This window comes from Amphiura filiformis, chromosome 7, assembly GCF_039555335.1.
Source record: "Amphiura filiformis chromosome 7, Afil_fr2py, whole genome shotgun sequence".
Taxonomy (NCBI): domain Eukaryota; kingdom Metazoa; phylum Echinodermata; class Ophiuroidea; order Amphilepidida; family Amphiuridae; genus Amphiura; species Amphiura filiformis.
The window spans coordinates 63,066,542-63,085,938 of NC_092634.1; the positions used below are offsets into that span (position 1 = coordinate 63,066,542).

At 37.4% G+C, this 19,397-nt stretch overlaps 1 long non-coding RNA gene across 1 annotated transcript; it reads right to left on the bottom strand.

The window, feature by feature from the left end:
* Positions 1-13,837: 13,837 nt before the first annotated feature.
* LOC140156422 (uncharacterized) lies at positions 13,838-18,891 on the bottom strand. The gene is made up of 3 exons (XR_011859559.1): positions 18,677-18,891; positions 15,819-15,863; positions 13,838-14,123 (listed from the first exon to the last, which is right to left on the bottom strand). It is a non-coding gene; the product is annotated as an uncharacterized lncRNA (long non-coding RNA).
* Positions 18,892-19,397: the final 506 nt, after the last annotated feature.

Sequence of the window (19,397 nt, forward strand, 5' to 3'; positions counted from 1 at the left end):
AACGATATCTTTGCTAAACGAATTAACCTGTGAGAAATATTTTGTGCATAAACATTATGTAGCCAGAGGTTTCCACTGATATAAAAATCTCAACTTTTTTGAGAAAAGTGGGGGATGAGGCTGTGGATCACGAAATGCCCTTTTAAATACAACTGAGAAAATGTGAACATCATACCAACTTGTCACCAATGTGATCTCAAGTGTTGAGAAAATTGCATAAACAGTCAAAACATACAGGAGGCATGTTGTTCCCCACCCCACCCCACCCCACCCGGAATCCATGTTCATGTTTTGTTTGTATTTTGAAACTTTTTCCTCTCTCTTTTTTTTTAAATATCTACTAAATGTCAGACTAAAGACACCAAGTAGATTTTGGACTTGTTGAGGGTTAGAATGGATGAGGTCTGTACTCTAGCACTGATAAGGATGATTCGTGGAGTGAATTGAGGTGTAAGCCAACTAGGCACTCACAGTCATTCTAAATATGCAAATATCCTATTCCCTGAATGCTTGTGTGCATTTGTGCTATGCATGATATGTAACCATAATTTTTGTCATCTCATTGTATGTAGGTTGCAGTTACAATATCACCCAAAGCTATAGACACTTTCATGCATGCTGCACCAGACCACAGAACCGCATGATGTATGCATCAGGAACAGGGGATGGTGATTTGCAGGACAGGAGTGCAACCAGTCTGCAGGCTGATACTTTTTAACTTAAAGCACTCAAGCAGGAATGCTGATAGAACTCATCACCCGATGTGGAATCACATCCGAAAGACTGGCAATTCAGAAAGCAACTTATCAGATCTGAGGAACAAAGTCTCAGGCTTGTCTGATTTCAAGTAAGCAACCAATTCTCATGTATACTGCGTCCAAAAAGTATCCTTACACATGGAAATAAATCACAATTTTAAAACTAAACCATATTTGCTTAATTAAAATTTTTTTTATTTTTTTTCACTATCTAATCCTGCACATTATAACACCCTGGCATTGTATGCAATGTGACCTCAGTAAGTCAAGTTACAAGCATTTGATTACACAAGGGTCCAGTTTTCAAACTGACAAACGGGCTTATTCAAAAATCCATGGACTACATGTACACTTCTGGTTTGAGTGTGGTGGGTGGCTCGTTTATACACGCCTTTTTAAATTTAAAACAAAAGGAACAAAAGAAAATTGAAACAAAAAACTGAAAAATGAAATAAAAGATGTGAAAAGTACAGAGCAGAAAAAACTGAAACAAAAACTGTTTTTTTTAAAATAAAGCTTGACTAAGGAAACTGAAAAAACAAATGTATCCAAATATGGTTTAGTTTTAAAATTTTTTTGACAAGTGTAAGGATTCTTTTTTGGCGCAGTATATTTGCTAATTGTAGCATGGGTCAGGATGTCCTGTATACAGTGGCCAAAAATGTTAAACACACTTTTTAGACCGTGCCCACAAAATTTGGTTGCTTGAATTATGAGAAGGAAGTGGCTTCTGCTGGAGCATTGTCTCAAACTTGGGTTAGCAGTTTGAGTCTGGGTCTGAGTGTATGCTACAATAAAGAGTACATGTAGGTAGCACTTAACGTTGGCATACAATGTCTACAGGTACCCAAGCTAAGGGTTGTGTGAGCAATCTAACAAAATAGAACAAAGAAGAAAAGTGGGGTGGGGGTGAATCGTCTCTCCAATGTCATCAGCATCAGCATCTTAACTCTGCAAAGGATTTGGATATAAGTAACTTGTCAGTAGGACTAAAGGAACCTTTCAAAATTGTATGCCATATATGCTGGACTGGGACCTAAATTCAGATCTTAAATTATATGAACTCACACTCTTGACTCATTTCTTTGATCCTGCTGGAAGACTGTTATACCTGACCTTGCATCTTGAATAACTACTCCAAACACTTTTACTGCATGTACATTGTTAGACATGCAAGTCTGATACTAATGACCAGCAATATTTTTTTCTTTTTTCATGAAGTCAAGAGACCTCAACTGGGAATAGGTGGTGAAGCGGGTAGATATACAAGTGGATTTACACAAACAGTAGGACTTCAAGCAACCAAACATGTGGATTCCAAATTTGAAGCCATTTGACAAATATATGTCACGTTGAAGACAGAACCCTGAGTGCTTAAAAAACAATAAACCAAATCATATGCATGACACAATTGTCATTGGATATCACTTACACACATAGATTTGTAATGTATTCTAAATCGAGGACCTCTCTAGTATCAGGCGATATCGCTGTCGTGATACAGTGGCTTGAAGTGAGCCCTCTGTTTTTCCAGGTACCATCAAAACTTGCCTGTATGCTAACTGGAGTGTTTGATGGCTCACTGGCAGGGGAAACCTGAGAAGATAAGGGAGCTGGATTTTTCTCTTCTTTGCCTTGACTCTGTCGGCTAAGGAAGAAGGTTTACCACCTTTAGGGGAACGCTCAGCAGTGACTGGGGGCTGCTCACGACATGGTGTTGTCACCATGGTCACCACTGTGTCGACATCTGAAGTATGATGTTGAGCGGCAACAGAGGGCTCCTGAGAAGACACATCAATTGCTGATGGGGAACCTTGAGAAGATGGTTTATCCTTTGGAATTGCTTTCACCTTCATAGCGGCCCGCTTCTTGTCATCCTGTGACAAAACTTCCAGCTGTCAACAAGTAGATAATAGCAGGGTTGTCACTACACTGGTCGGTGCCGGTCGGTAGTAACCAGCACTCAGGCTTACCAACCGGCACTCAAAGGAATATGTGGACTTGCCAACCGGCACTAAAATAGAGAAATTGTACTTTTTACCCTTAAAAAAAACAGCTGAATAATGATCCATGAGAGTATTTTGGACAAATATCATGGAAATTTAGCCGGCACTAAATTCAGTCTAGTGACAACACTGGATAATAGTACAAAAATAACAGAATAACATGTTAAATTTCAGCCATGTGCCAATTTGGCAGACATTTGAAAATGTGACCACAAGGCTGTTGCATATTGTTGTGGAGTTGGATGAACTTAAGCCTTTGTTAACAAATATAAGCATCATGTCCATTAAAACACACAGTGAACCTGTTACTGCTCATTATTGTTCAATGTGTGGAGAGTAAAAATTTGGCAAATTCATAGTAAAATGTACAGACTGTGAATGAATAAATGGGTTAGGAGATTGTACCAAATTTTTGACATGTTTATGGAAGAAAGTACCAACTCCAGCAAACAAAATGACCTGTAGTGTTACCATGGAACAGGATTGCTAATTTTATAAAGTGGTATTAAATGTGTGTTCAGGTACCAAATCTTCCTTCAGGATTTCCAATGCAACTTGGTCATAAATGTAATGTTGGTTCTCGAAACCCTGAAAAGTAAGTCAATGGATTTGGGTCTTTCTTCCACCAATATATTCATTTGCTAAAGGCAACCTAAGAACCACTTGACACATTTTAATATTATTCATTTTCCAAGAAACCTAAAGAAGGGTCTATTTTTGGCTAAAATTCTCTAATTATCGGTCAGTTTGTCAAAACTGACTACAAACTTCCAGGTACGCAATGTTAAACCAAAATATGTTTATATTGTGGCAAAATGTGGGTGTGCCATTTACTAAAACGTTAAACTTATTGGGCTAGGGGTCAGGGCCTTTTTGTCATAAAGAGTCTGTGTGAATATTGTGTGCATCCCTAATCCCTATTGAAAACCATCAGTAGTAATGCATATTGTTAATAGATCGTTGTAACTGTGCCCAAGTCATGCCTTTCTCCATTTTAGTGACTGTGTAATGATGTTCCAGGTTATCACATCCTGCTGCGTAGCTGTCACTATGGTATTATTATGCTGTGCACTAATCAATACTTAATGAAAAACCCAGCAGTTTACTCAAGGCAAGGTATGCGATCAACCAAAGATTACCAGTATCTCAGTATGACTCAGCCCTTTTCCATGGAAACATTGAGCAAATGTATATATGTAAGTGAAGAAACCAAAAGTTTTATGAAGTCATTTAAACACAATTATAGTGCATTTATAGTTTCAGACCAAGACATCCATATTTACAAAATCCAAGTGGACTTTTTAACCCCTCTATCCCTAAAGCAAGTACAGCTGTAGTTGCGTTTAAAGCACATCACTGATCTTGTTGGCTTCAATAAACCATTGGAAACCAATGACTCTTGGACCTCTACTTCTGAGGAAGAGTACTTACTTGTTTGCAAATAATGTCATTATGCTTTTTCCATCTGCTGGCTCGGACAGGTGGTGGTAGATTGAGCCACTTAAGGTTGCAGCCTCTTCCCTGCCCTTACCTATTGCATGCATGCCCAGGACAAGTGCACTTTGAAATTTAGGGGAAGGTGACATAAACAATTGAAGAAAAAAAAGTCTGCAAATTAGGTCATTATATAATGAACACAACATAGTTGAGAAAAACGCAATTTTATGGATATTGGAATTTGTGTATATTTGCCTGTAACTACCGAACTGTTCAGCTATAGAACATATGTATAAGACTGCATGCTGTTTCTCATATCCGTATCATTTTTGACCAGAGTTACGTGGATGTTTTTGCAAAAACACATGAGCATTTCAATTCTTTATCGGGATGGAGAAAAAAATTCTGCTTTTCAGGTTTGGCAGTGTCATTTTAACAATGCAACAAAACCTGTGATGCTCACCAAGGCCCTATTTCATAGATCACATTGAGAGTTGAGAACGGTCTTAAGTCTTGTGTGACTACAGCAGCACTGATCAGTAAGGTATGGAGTGGCAAGAGGTATGGCAAAACACCATGGTTTTGTTACAGACGCTCATGAAGATCTTAATATCTTTTCAGGGAATGTGACCGAAGTTATGATCATCTTAAATAGGGAACGTAAGATGGCAAAATGTTTGTTTTAGATTGGAGTTTATCTTAACTTTAATTTTAACATAACTAGTACCAATACTTTGTTCATAAATTTATTCTCAGCATTTCCTTTGTGTGGAAGTATTGGTTTCAATTGTTTGTAAGTTTCTCAACAATAGGTTGGGCCTTCCTCTTCCATGACATTCATAATAACATGTGTGTTCTATCTACCTGCTATAAAGTTTTAAAGGAGTATTTTGTGATCCTAGCATCCTCTATTTATGTCATTTTTCATTAGATATCCACGTAAAAAACCTATTCCCAAAATTTCAGTTGATTCCGATTTTGCGTTCGCGAGTTATGCATGATTATGTGTATATTACATTGCTCCATAAACAATGCGTTGTCGTTCTGGTGCACCAGAACGATATTCAAATTTCACGATATCTTTGCTGAACGAATTAATCTGCAAGAAATATTTTGTACATAAACATTATGTAGCCAGAGGTTTCCAATGATATAAAAATCTCAACTTTTTTTGGAGAAAAGTGGGGGGATGAGGCTGTGGATCACGAAATGCCCTTTTAATGTGAAATGTGTTCTTGTTTTCTGTCTTTTTCTTCTTTTTATGAAATAGGGCCTAAGTCTATTATTAACTTTTATGAAATAGGGCCTAAGTCTATTATATTGCATAAATCGTCATGTGAATGCAAGAAAGTCATAACTGTCATATTTAGCACAAGTGAGTTTTTATATTGCAATAGAAAGTGCTATAAAAACACATTTGAAACTTTACCCCATGTCTGAAATCAAATTATTAACAATTTTATGACAAAAAAAAAACACCTAAAAACTAAGAAATACAACAGAATATTTAGCATAAAAGGGCTTCTCCTCAACAATTACAAAAATGCAGACCATTTTTTGGTATTCACATGACAACATGCATCTTCCGGTGTATTTCTGTGGCTAATGATCTGAATACCCCAAATTTTGTCCTATGAGAGGCATCTATGGATTATGTATGTTGCTAATACTAAATTTGTGACATGAGATAATTCATGCCCTAAAACCACTTACCCAGACATTATTTTCAGTCTAGGGTGGAAATTAAAGGTGAAGCATTTTTAAGCTTTAAAGGCCCCTGCTGCAAAAGTCATGCTAAATATTTAATATCTGAATGGTTTGTTAATATCTTATCAGTTCTTTCATAAATTACCGATTGATTTCTTTAGCTGCAGATTTTGTGGACTGACTGGACTCTGCACCATTAACATCACATGAAGTGGGGAAGGTGGTGTAGGCCCCACAGCCCTTGCACTCAATACCGAAGTGGCTGGCCCAGCCTTCAATTGGTGCGTCTTCCCATAGCTGGAATCCCTGCAGTATTTACACTGCAGGGCATCATTCAGAGCAAACTCCATATTCTCTACATTGAATATGCGGTAGCCTATTGTCTCCTCCTCTTCTTGATCTATAATCAGATTTGTAAGCTACAAGTTCAAAAAAAAATGTATAAATAAAAACATTTATAGTGGTTTTGTTCCTGTTCTTTAGTTGCTCTTGTAGACCATGTACCAGTATATAATGCATTGTAATGAAGGTAAATGCATCATTTGTCAGCAGTATGAAATTTCTGTTGCACAATTGTGACAAGAATCTATACAAATATTTTTGAAACATTGAAGGTTGGAAAAGTAGTTTTGTATTCTGTTTGTATTGGATGTACAGATTTTGATCATTAAACCTGCTATGAAAATGACAATTATTGCACCGTGAGGTTATTTTCATGTACAAGGGCTGGTCAATCAGTTCCCCCAACTATGGTATATCTCCGCTCATGCATGACTTGGATGACTGTTACTTACGCTAAATACAAACTGTACTTTCGCTCTTTCAAAACAAATATGTATTAATTAGGGATGTTGAATATTTGATTACGTAATGACATTAGCATAAACACAATAGCTTGTGGACACTGCCGGATTTATGGTGAAAAATAGTCAAGAAAATCTCGCGCCAAATTGAAGTATTTATACATAATTCCAAATATCTTGAGAAAAGAACCTGGGGGGGGGGGGTCATTCCCATTGTGGCCTGTACACCATCCGCGATAATAAAATAAACTGCGCTCAAAAAGAAACTTATAATTTTTCACAAGGTCATATCTTGAAATCCTGTCCATCAAATTGAACCAAAATTACACACAGATTTACTTCAATACTCTACTCTTAACACATGCCAGTAACCAAGCAGTTATCCAACTGACACAACAGCAAAATGCACTGACATGGGACAGCTTCCTGGACCACATTCACAGCCCAGCCCTGTTTCATGAAAAAAGTGTATGAAAAGCAGAAAGCAGCACCGTTTTATCATCTGTGCAAGGATCTTGTGTACATTCTCACAGATTTTTTGTCCTGGGTGCCAAATGTTGGGTTGTGAAAGTGAAGGAAGTCCAGAAAGCTGTCCCATGACAGTGCATTTTGCTGTTGTGTCAGTTGGACAACTGCTTTGTTACTGACATGTGTTTTGAGTAGAGTATTAAGGTTATCCTGTGTGTAATTTTGGTTCATTTTGATTGACAGTATTTTAAGATATGACCTTGTGATTCACAAGTTGTAAAAAATTATAAGTTTCTTTTTGAGCTCAGTTTATTTGTTTTGGTTTCATTTTGGAGATAATTTGGATTCTCGCTTCTACCTTGTGGGCTCTTTTCTCACGATTTTCACACCATTTTTGTTTGTCGTTAAGACCTATTTTTTGGTGAAGTTCAAAGATCGGTCCCTTTCTTCATCTGTTGACAGATACATTTGTTCTTTCACAATTATGAATTGAATATACTTGGATTACCTCATACCAAAAATAAGGCTTGTAAACTGCTTTGGTCCTTACTGCTGTTTTTTTTTATTACACATTCCTCAACTACTACAGGGTGATTTAAAATGAACTGTACCCAAGTTTACTCATTTTATATATATATTCATGAGATTGTACATATCAAAAAAAGATATTTTTAATTTTGATAATAAGTGGTTTTAGTCAAAAGATATCGCATTTTAATTTATCATCCCATTTTTAGACCAACACATGGAACTAAGTTTATCCGTGTTCTCTACCAACAAAATTGGTGTGATACAAATGTAGTATGTACTTTTCTGCAAATGAGATTACGTAATCAAAGGTACTCTAATACTAATTGTGATGTGTTTTGAAAGACAAAGGTATAAACTTTTATTGATATTAATTAGTAACAGCCATCTAAGTCATGCATGAACGGATATAAATAATAGTTGCGGGTTATTATTGACCAACCCTTGTATGTTTTATACAAAATGCAACACATGATTAATTTGCAGCTGTTCTTGATGACACCTATATACATGTACATGTACAAAGGGGTTGGCCTGTAACTTTTTGGCCTGGCCGGTAACTTTTCTGGCTGGCATCTAGTTGCCAGCCTGGCTGGCCGGTAACTTTCAAGCCCGGCTGGCCTGGAACTTTTTGAGGCATATTTCGAACACTGGTCCACAACTCCCCCCCCCAAATACTTTTTTAATAAATCGAAAAATGACGAAATGCAAATGTGTAAAAAGATATAAGTAGCCGTATTCGTTTTACACATATGGACCAAATTATGTTGTCACACGTCACTGCGTTCAGTGTTAAAAGTGGCATCTGAGTCAATAGGAGTCAGATCTCAAACAATAAGAGTAGGCCAGGCCTATTCATGTCTTTGTTAAAGAAAACCTGACTGCTATGGACTCAGGTGCAACTTTGAAAATGACCTCTTTTATTACACAATTAACCATTGTGACTGAACGCAATGATGTGTGGCGCTACAAATTGATTTCACAGGGTAAAAACAAATAGGGCTATATGTATCTGTTTTTTTATTTCGTTGAATATTTTTCGACTTATTTAAAAAAGTATTAGGGGGGAACTTAAAGTTGTGGACTGTATACAATGCATGTTATGCACATGATAAACCTTTGTGTGTCGCACCTTTTGTTGTGTGGTTAAAAACATGGTCATATTGCGACATCATGATGGCTGCAGCCATTGCTTCCAACTTCCTTCCACACAAGTGATGAAAGTGTGATACTAGTAATACTTTGCGACTGTGCACAAAATCAATTCCATTGCCAGCACACCTTCCCAGAGGTGATATTTGTAACCCTTTCCATGTTACGTAATGTCCCCAACCCTATTTCATTTCTTTTGCGTGAATGATCTTGGTTAATGAGGAGTCACCCACAGATCAGTGTACAGTGGGGGAGCATGAGGGGGAAAATGCCCCCAGTCAGAACTCTTCCCAACCCCTGTTTCTCCCCCAGTAAAAACCCAAAATTACGAAAATGTCAGCTTTTTTCCACCAATTTTGCACCCCCTGAAATTCACTTTGCCCCCCTGGAAAAAATTCCTGGCGCCGCCACTGTCAGTGCACCGTGTATGTGGAAGGACCTGGCCGGGAAGGACAGCGCTTGTAATGACACTGAATATACATGTATGTGTTACTGACGACGCTTGACTGATAGTCCTCAAATGCAACTGCATGATAGAGCATATTTCCTAATTGGTATACGTGACCCAAATGACCTGTCAAATATGCAGTATGATACAAGTACCGGTACCAAGTTGTGTTACAAATGGTTTTGGCATTTTCACAAAGTACAGATTCAGCTGCAGTACTTTCAATACGATTTGTTACATGGCAATAAAAATACATTCCTCATGATACATGTATATGATCTTTTGTTTTGGGTGGTCACTTATATCATACTGTCCATTTGACGTAGAATGTTCACACAATAACGAACCACTATGATAACATCGGTTTAGTACTACTTGTTTGTGTTAGTTTTTATTTTATTTTGTTATGATACATATCGTATGGCAATTCTATGATAATGAAAAGTTGAACATTGTTAGGGCAAGAAATAAATTACATTGTACCCAACAGATAATACAGGGTTATTTTTCACTTCCTAATTACATGTATTAGCCTGAAAATATGGTTATGAATACAAGATAAGAACAAGACAAAATTAATATTATACAAAAAACACCTTTCATATTGCATATTAGGCACAACTACATCTCTGATGGACAGTGTTGGTGGAATTAAACTTAAAAATACATCATGAAATTCCACATAAAAATGGTGCAGCTTTCATTAAAGGGGGTACAACACCCCTGACAAATTTAGTGACTATTTATGCATTTTTTCCTCATAAATGTTAACACTATTTTTGCATTTTTCTCAAACTAATAACACACAGGTAATAAAAGTTATGTATATTATAGGAGCAAGGAATCCAGTTACTACAGTGGAATTTCAGTGACCCAAGACAAGCAGTTTGTTATTTATGATAAGAAATAAGGTACCGCTAAGATGTATCTCATTTCCTATCATACTGAACCGCTTGTCTTGAGTCACTGAAATATCAGTGTAGTAATTGGATTCCTTCCCTAAAATAATATACATAACTTTTGTTACCAATGTGTTATTGGTTTTTGAGAAAAAGGCAAAAATAGTCAAACTTACCATAGGGGTTATAAATCAAATATTTACTTTTACACATTTTTGACTGCACTTGAACAAGTTACTGCTAATGTGGGATGTAGCCTTTGGAAGCATAATAAAATCTGCAGTGTGCATTTACTTCAGGCAGATGCATCCCACTATTTAACAAATAAAAAACGGTCAATATGTTGACTAATTAAAAATATTAGATCATAAATAATTAAAATGTATTACGCTTGCCAACTACTACAAACTTGAAGCCTTTTTATGTTTACTGTGCAGATGAAACATGCGTAGAGACAGCCAGTCCAAAGTTGTCATCAAATTCAACATCACACTATTGACCAAGATTATGTGCTTGCAAAAGTTAGAAAATGGTGATAAAATTTTGTCAAGTGACTACTTTCTGCCAATAAATGTCATTTATACTAGCATTGGCGTGTGTTGCATCTCTTTGTTGCTCCCTCTCAACTTTCCTGCTCACAGCAATCTCCTGCAGTGCTGTGCCACAATTAAGTGAAATACATATGTTAAAACTTGAACTTGATGCACAAATTGCGGCAGGAAATGATCAACTGGTATAGACGAATCCAATGGGCCAAGTCATGGTCAGGATTTGGTCGGCCATTTTTGGGTAGCCGCTAGCACCAACCTGGTGTTTTGAGCGCCCCATTGTGCAAATAAAAGCCGCCTAACACCTAGAGAAGATGCAAGGACGAGGAGGGTTAATAGAATAATATATACAATAGAGATAATTCCGATCTATTCATACATAGTCCTTTTGTTCGCAAGTACAACCATTTGTAGCGCTTTGATATGGTGTATGAGACTGCCATGGTTGGTCAATTCCAATGTTTCTATAGATAATTAGTTAAAAAGTATTAAAGACCCTCAAAAAAAAAAAAAAAAAAAAATTGTAAATAGGCCTATAAGTTTATGATTGTTAACATTTTTTCAGAGAAGTGATGATTATTGATCATTTTTATTTAGATTTTTTCTGTATTTTTGGTGGTTTCCTGAAAGCTCCTGAAGCCTGATAACCAAGATATTCTGGTACAAGCACTACAAGCAGGTTGCACTCATCACCTGTGTATGTCTGCAATCATGTCTGAATACAATACCGCTTTTTTCAAAGACACTTTTCGTACAGGTGCAAGCGACCAGAATGATATGGTTCAATGCATAGATACCGTGTGTAGTTAATCCGATTATTATGTCACAACAGCGAATAGACCATGTAGAAGCTGTGTGTTTTGCCGAAGGGAGGGCCTAGATTGTGTTGTAAACTTTCATCATTCTTTGGTCTACCTGTGTTTTCATGAAGGTGTAAAACAGGTGATGGAAAGCAGTTTAAAATTTCCGCCAAGGCCTAATCATTTCACATTTTGGGTGCACTGTAGCCGACTGGCTACCCAACTAAAGGCTGCTAGTCAGGTGTAGGAATGCGTGGATTTGGATTTGTCTATATGAGAAATTTGCCACACCTCGCCGCAATGCTAGTATGAATGGACATGTAGATGAAAAGTCAGTGACATTGGCCTATTCCACCTATATCCCCCCTCCTAATGGAAGGCACTTCTGGAATTTAGGGTGAAAACAACAACTGGAATTCATGTCACAGCAAAACTCCATGGAAGGCACTTCTGGAATTGGGGATGAAAATAGAAAATGGATCGCTAGAATTCTGATGTGTCCAGCAAAATTGCATGTTGGCGCAAACTGGTGGAAGGCACTGGGGGAAATAACACCTGAATTTGCTTGTCTTCCAACTGGAAGTATTCCATTTGGGTCAGTCCATCTCAAATCACCTAATGGGTTGGCTGGTCACCCTCTCAGATTTTGTTTCAAATCACTTATATCATAGCCCTATGTGCCAAATGAACACATTTCAAATGGTAGGTCTCTACTCCTTGTCGTTTCCGAGAACCGGCCTATTGAAAATTGGGCATGCGTGTCGCGACATTAATTTTCTTCCGAGTTTAGACATCCATATCTTCCCCTAGGTGTAAGGTACAGCGCTACAAATTGGAATCCAGGGTGTCTTTGACCCAAATAACCAGATTCTGGACTCATAAACAATGTATCTCACCCCCATTTGCTGATATAGACATATAAAAATGCATGTTCGTGTTGATGCACATGACAAATTCCTGTTTTTGACCCCCCCTCCTCTTCATCCTAGATGTCAGACATCATCTATTTTGCCTTTAGTAGGCAATATAGGTTCAGGTGTGACCCCCTATAGCAGAGTAGACCACTCATTGGCTTAAATTAGTGTTTGAATCTCTCATTGAAATACAAAGTAAATTGATGAACTTTGCATTCTGGGAATTAGAACATTAATGGCAATTACTGTGTATTTCAATGCGATCTCCAAACAGTCATTTAACCATGAAGATGGCTTGACACCACTTTGATTTCTGGTACAGAGGAACATCATAGAAGTATTTTGAATATGTGTGAGTTTGATTATGGTGTCTCATTTCCCACATAATAAAATTTGGGTTGGTATTTAGGACAATTTTGTGTGTATTTCAATGGGAAGTGGACAAATTGCGCCAAAAACATCAAATATTCAACGAGCCATAACTCAGAAACGATAAGGAGTTGAGACCTACCATTTGAAATGTGTTCATTTGACCCATAGGTCTATGATAAGTGATTTTACAGAAAATCTGAGAGGGTGACCAGCCAACCTTCCCTGAAAATTAGGTGATTTAATATGGAATGACTCATTTGGACATGCCTTCCATGGGGTGGGGTGCAGAATTCATCTGAATAGCCCATTTAAACAAGCCTGGGGACCAGTGTTTACTCTCTCTGGAAATTGGGTGCGCCAAATGAAACATTTTCTTCCCAAATTGGCCCAATTTTGTCTCAGTAATTCCCCAAATTGATTAATTGTAATACAGTATTGCAAATTTGTTTGCGTCGAAAATAATTTTCACTGGGCCAAAATTGAGACATACGGCCTCTGAGTAAACACTGCTGGGGACCCTGAACAGGTAAGGGGTGGTGCAATAATTTAATTATGTGTATTATAGGGGGAGGGGAGATTTTTTTGGCAGGCCAAAAAGGGGGAGGGAGCATTTTGTGGCAGGTCGAAAGGGGAGTCAAGCAATTTTTGGCAGGTCAAGGGGGGGGGCAAGCGATTTTTGGCACTGATATTTTGGGCACCGTTTCTATATTACACCCTAAAAAAGCAAACTTGTCTTTGAATTTGGGTTCCCCAAAATCTTAGTGTGTAAAGGAGGGGAGGTAGGCAAAGATTTTTGGCACGTCAAAAGGATGGAGGCAAAGATTTTTGGCACAGCCAAAGGGGGGGGCAAGCAATTTTGGCAGACCAGTTTGAGAATTCACCACCCCTGGGGTACACATAATTATTGCACAGCCCTAAACCTGAACAATCAACTATTCACAGGGCTGTGAATACCCCTAGCTTCTATCATTTACTGTTCGACTGAGGTTTGGGATAAACATATCCACCTTATTTGCAAAAGCTATGAGATACAGTTTCATACTGAAATATATTTCCACAAAGTTAGGCCGTGTAGTTTGCTGTGTCACTAGTGCAAGTGGATCTCCAGGTGGATTTGTTAAATACTGGATCTCAGTTTTCGTGACATATGTGAATGTGATTGACATCAAGTGTTAGATCTTGCGTAATCCTGCTGACAGTGGACACTGAAGTCCTACCATTCTCCCAGATGTAGTTAAAGCTTCAGGTGTTTTTCGTCCTTTCCGCCCCTTTCTCCGAGTCATCTGCATTTAAAACAAAGATACATTGAAATGTGAGTTGTAATCATGCATGATCTCATGCCATCCTCTGTTCTTGAAGGCATTTTAACTCAAGATTGGAATTTTCCTAGGTTTATTCTGTCTAACTGTCTCCAATCAGCTTAAAGGGATACTCACAGATCCTGCATGGAGGGTCATGTGAAGATGTTAGATTTCTCCTTTTGATCTAATTTGGTTGCAAACTGAGACAAAAATACTGATAGAATGTACCTTTTTTCTTATCATAACTAACATAGGTTTAACCGCTTGTCTTGGGGTCTCTAAAATTCCAGTGTAGTAACTGGATTCCTTGCCCCTATAATATACATAACTTTTAAAACCAGTGTGATATTATTTTGTGAGAAAACTGCTAAATTAGTCACAAATTTATCAAGGGGTGTATTACTCCCTTAATTAACCACAGCCTGGTCAAAGTACTAAACTCAAACTTTGCCATCATTGTTTATATTTATAGCAGCATGGTTGTAACTGTACAAGAAAGCATGACACACGTCAAGTTCATCGCACACATAATATTAATATTAAGTGTATTCCCTCGTTTTGTCGTCAAGGACCCAAAAACACCTAAATTTTCTGCATGGTAAAATTATACATGGGTGTTATTGAAGCTTTGGTATCTCCACATCTGTGATCCCAACAGTCACTACTTCGTGTCTCTTTAAAGTGGTACTACTTGTACACCCCTTGATAAATTTATGAATATTTTTGCATTTTCTCAAAAATAATAACACACTGGTAACAAATGTTATGTACCGTACGTATACTGTATTATAGGGGCACAGAATCCAGTTACTACACTTGAATTTCACTTGACTCTAGACTAGCAGTACATTATTTATGATAAGAAAAGAGGTACTGCTGTACCTTAATAATGAACCACTTGTCTTGAATCACTGAAATTTAAGTGAAGTAATTGGATTCCTTGCCCCTATAATATACATAACTTTTTTTACCAGTGTGTAGGGTGTGTGTACCACATTAACCTAAAAAGGCTGATCAAGCATTGACATTGGCAAGCAGTATATAAACTAGATGACCGGGGCCGGGGGGAACTCAACTCTGGTTTGGGTAGGAATGTGCCACACAGATTTCAAACACTGGGGCCGCAGAGTGGCCAAGAGGCCAAAAAAGGCGTCTTTGGAACTGAAATTTAATTTAAAAAACAGGGTCACTGGAACTAATAAATTGCAAAAATATAGTATGTTTTTGTTCAATTTAGTAAGCAAATTGTGGCAAATTTGAGACAATTTGACACACATTTTAGCTTATTTTAAACCCATTTTAAAGGCAAACTCACTTAAAATTGTTATAAACTGAGCATGGGGTATTTGGAGTGGAAAATAAACATGCATGCAACAGTTGCACATTATATTGCACAGGTGTAAAGTATACAAAACTTGTGCACTTAGGCGATATTTCAAAAATGAACAGAAATACATGTATGGGCCAAAGTTTACAACATGTTCATTTTTCTTTTCTGGTTAATGTAAAGCTTATTTTTTATTACATGTTTATGTATGTACAGCACCCTTGACACACCACCATTTGTGTTACATTTGTGTACATTTTCACAATCACAAACAGTAAAGGGTAAGTGTAATGAAAGCTGATCCAGTTTCCTGATATTCATTTTTACATTTCATATAGGCCTATACATACCTTGCCTATGTAACTCTACTTTATCTTTGGTAGAATTCACTCAAACTGGAAAAAAAAAGAGCAATATAATGGTCAGCAAGAGACGCCTCATAATGACCATTGTACATCTTGATCTGTGAATACTGTAAGTGTAAAGCATGAAGATTTCGCATCATGAAATTGTGGCAAAAAGCGTCAATTAAACATTTACATGGCATTAAAATTTCAAGTGTTTTGAAGTCATCAATATGTTTGCCAATGTATGAAAACATTCAAGTGTGCATTTGAATTTTGCAAACTGCAAGCCTAGTATGAAATGGTTTTCTACAGGATCTTGTGACATTTATTGTCCTAAATACCAATTAAGACAAGGTAAAATGGAAACCTAGCCAGGGTCGGTGCGGTAGTATGTCAGTAAAAGGTATTTGACTTAAAGTCAAAGTGAAAAATATGGACTGGGTCCTGGGTGTCCATTCAAGATATCTGCATTTAGGGTAGGATTTGCAAAGGCCTGAACAATGATATCTCCCTTTTTTTTGGAGGGTAGGATTGACAAAGACAAGAACGATGAACACATGACTGTTTGTAAGTGGCCCCCTGGGGTAGTGGTACCATCAAGTTCTGGGCCCAGGTCCAGCCTGCCCTCTCATTTTTTCATTGTACTTATTGCAATTTGCCTCCACACATTACGTGAGGACTAGTGAGTGGATAAGAAATTGACAGCAGAGGATACGAACGACACACTGATTTTTAGTTGTCAATCATGAATTGCTGCAACGTTTTAGTATTTTACTGCATGACATTCCGCAAGCACCATGACAAATTATGCCGTATTTTTCCAAAGATCATCTCATACATATGAAGTAAGCTGAATGCGATCTGTACTTTGTAACATTCCGATCACTTTTGATCACCTATTATCGGCGAATTTGCTTAAAAACATGTGAGTTCATGTTATGTAAACATAATTAGCATGGACACAAATGAAATTACGATACAATACAATGCACTTTGAATGTGTAGCAGACCTACAGAAATAACGTTGCCCGGCTTTATGCAGAATTAGACCACGTCTGCTCGAGGGCTTTAATTTGATATAAAATGATGCAGCTTGAATTCACCTTTCATACCTGCACCATATGACATCGGTTGACACGAGTCTGGTCTGCAGGTACAGGTTAGACTTAGTTTTAACATAAAATGCCATATAACTGAATTAGGGGTTCATTCATATATTTTCATGACTAAACGGTTGTTTATGCCTGAGGGTTCATACATACCAGAACATTTTGTGATTCCTATTTCATGAAAATAATAACAAAAAATTACAAGTAACATTATTAACAAACACGATTTTCCTTCATTTTCCCTACCCAGTGATCGCACATCCGGGATACCGGGCATAAACGCTGTTTATGCCCGGCTCGACTAATCATGCGCACTGTTACATAGCGATGTATGTATGAACCCAAAATATCATTATTATAATATAAGAATGCCATCTTAATGATGTACAATAACTCTTGTGAAATGCTTGTACATGTTAGTCTTACAGTTCAGTTGTCACGCATACATGTACTAAAGTTAATTTTTGATTACTTCCGTGGTCCAAGCTGTGTGCCAAGCGTAGACGAGCGTACACACAGATAGTCAGGCTCATATCACACATTATAGGTGGCGCTATTCGTCCATAGGGAAGTGGAATGTGTCTTTACAGTCCAAAAATGGCTTTACTGTGGGGCTCAATGGAAAAAATTACTAAAAATTTATTTTGACCACCAAAACCTAATAAGTGATGTTGACTTATGTATAACATACAGTAGTGTACATTGTACATGTGCCTGCTGTCACAATTTCACACACAAAATTTTTGACAATTTGGTGACACTATTTTTGTCTGTAACTTCAAAAGTATATGCACTTAGAAACATGATTGACCCCTTATTGTTTAGGTAATTTGATTCTCTTTCAAATGAAAGAACTTTCAGCTAAAAATATTGAACTTCAAAATTTTATGAACATACCTAACACAGAAGAAATAAACAATCACGCTGATTGGCAGGCGGCGGATGACATGATCGCGCCGGCAACTCGTGAAACCGCCCGGCCGTATGGCATTTTCCATATACTGGTTAGTTTTGTGGGGTTCATTATCGAACCCCAACGGTTTTAGCTTGTATTTATATTATTTATCAACATAGGCCTATTTGTTTGTGATATTTCAAGCGTTTTAAAATTTCAAAATAATCCCATTCAATTACACGGTTGACGATGAAAATTTACTGAATTTAGGGACTGCACGTCATACACCACCTGCTGATTGGCTGATCAATGCACTTAAGTTAAGACAACAAGCCGGTTGACCCATTGGTCGTCGGCGCGGCGCGTAGTAGGTGACCTTGTCACTTCTACGCGATCGCAATTCACCAGCGCGTACCCGGACCACGGAAGTAATAAAAAGTTAACTTTATGTGTGTATATTTAATTTACATTATCATTATTAATTAAAGGGGCACTTTGTGATCCACAGCCTCATCCGGCATCCTCCCCCCACTTTTCTCAAAAAAAGTTGAGATTTTTATATCACTGGGAACCTCTGGCTACATAATGTTTATGTACAAAATATTTCTTGCCGATTAATTCGTTTAGCAAAGATATCGTGAAATTTGAATTTCGTTCTGGTGCACCAGAATGAAATTACAACGCATTGCCATTCTATGGAGCAGTGTAATACACATAATCATGCATAACTCGCAAACGCAATATCGGAATCAACTGAAATTTTGGGAATATACTTTTTTCGTGGATATGTACTAAAAATGTCATAAAAAGAGGATGCTAGGATCACGAAATACTCCTTTAAGCTTAAGCATACTCACCCGCACTGTTGATCACAGATCAGTCTATACAGTACCATCAACTTGACCACTCTCACCGACCCACCTCCAGTTAAAACTCGTTTTGGAGTATTTACGAGGATGCACTACCAAGTACTAAAATTAAGTCTTGATGTAATTTACATGGCTCATGCACTGCATGTATGTTTTGATAGATCACATCACATGTTGTAATTCAGTTGTTGATGATGCACGGTCAGCTGTTTCGGGTCAAACTATTTATAATATTCAATATTTATACTGTCTTTTCAAGACCAGCCCACAAATTCACCGCTCAGTGAGAACAGGTAGTTGCTGTTTCATTTACAAAACGCCTATTTTTAACTAATATATTGTGTACGCTTACGCTGATTACCCTATTTCATAGATTAGAGGAACTGCGCACTTCATGGTGTAGTAGTTTCAATATTTTCTCGAAATATGTTGCATGAATCTCGTGAAGAAGTACTGCTGATGACTTTTTTCATTAATTTGTTTCTTATTATGGCCAATTTGCAGTTTAAAAAAGAATAAAAAGAGCCAAAACACGACTTAAATGCCAACAAATTAGTATGACACTGGCAAAATATATTTGTGTAATCCAAATCCATAAATAGCTAAGGTCTAACTCCAGAAATTGTTTCATTTTAGCAACGGACGATGAAATTATGTTAATTGTAACAACCAATGTTATACTTGTTTCGCTTTCAGCGATCTAACGATC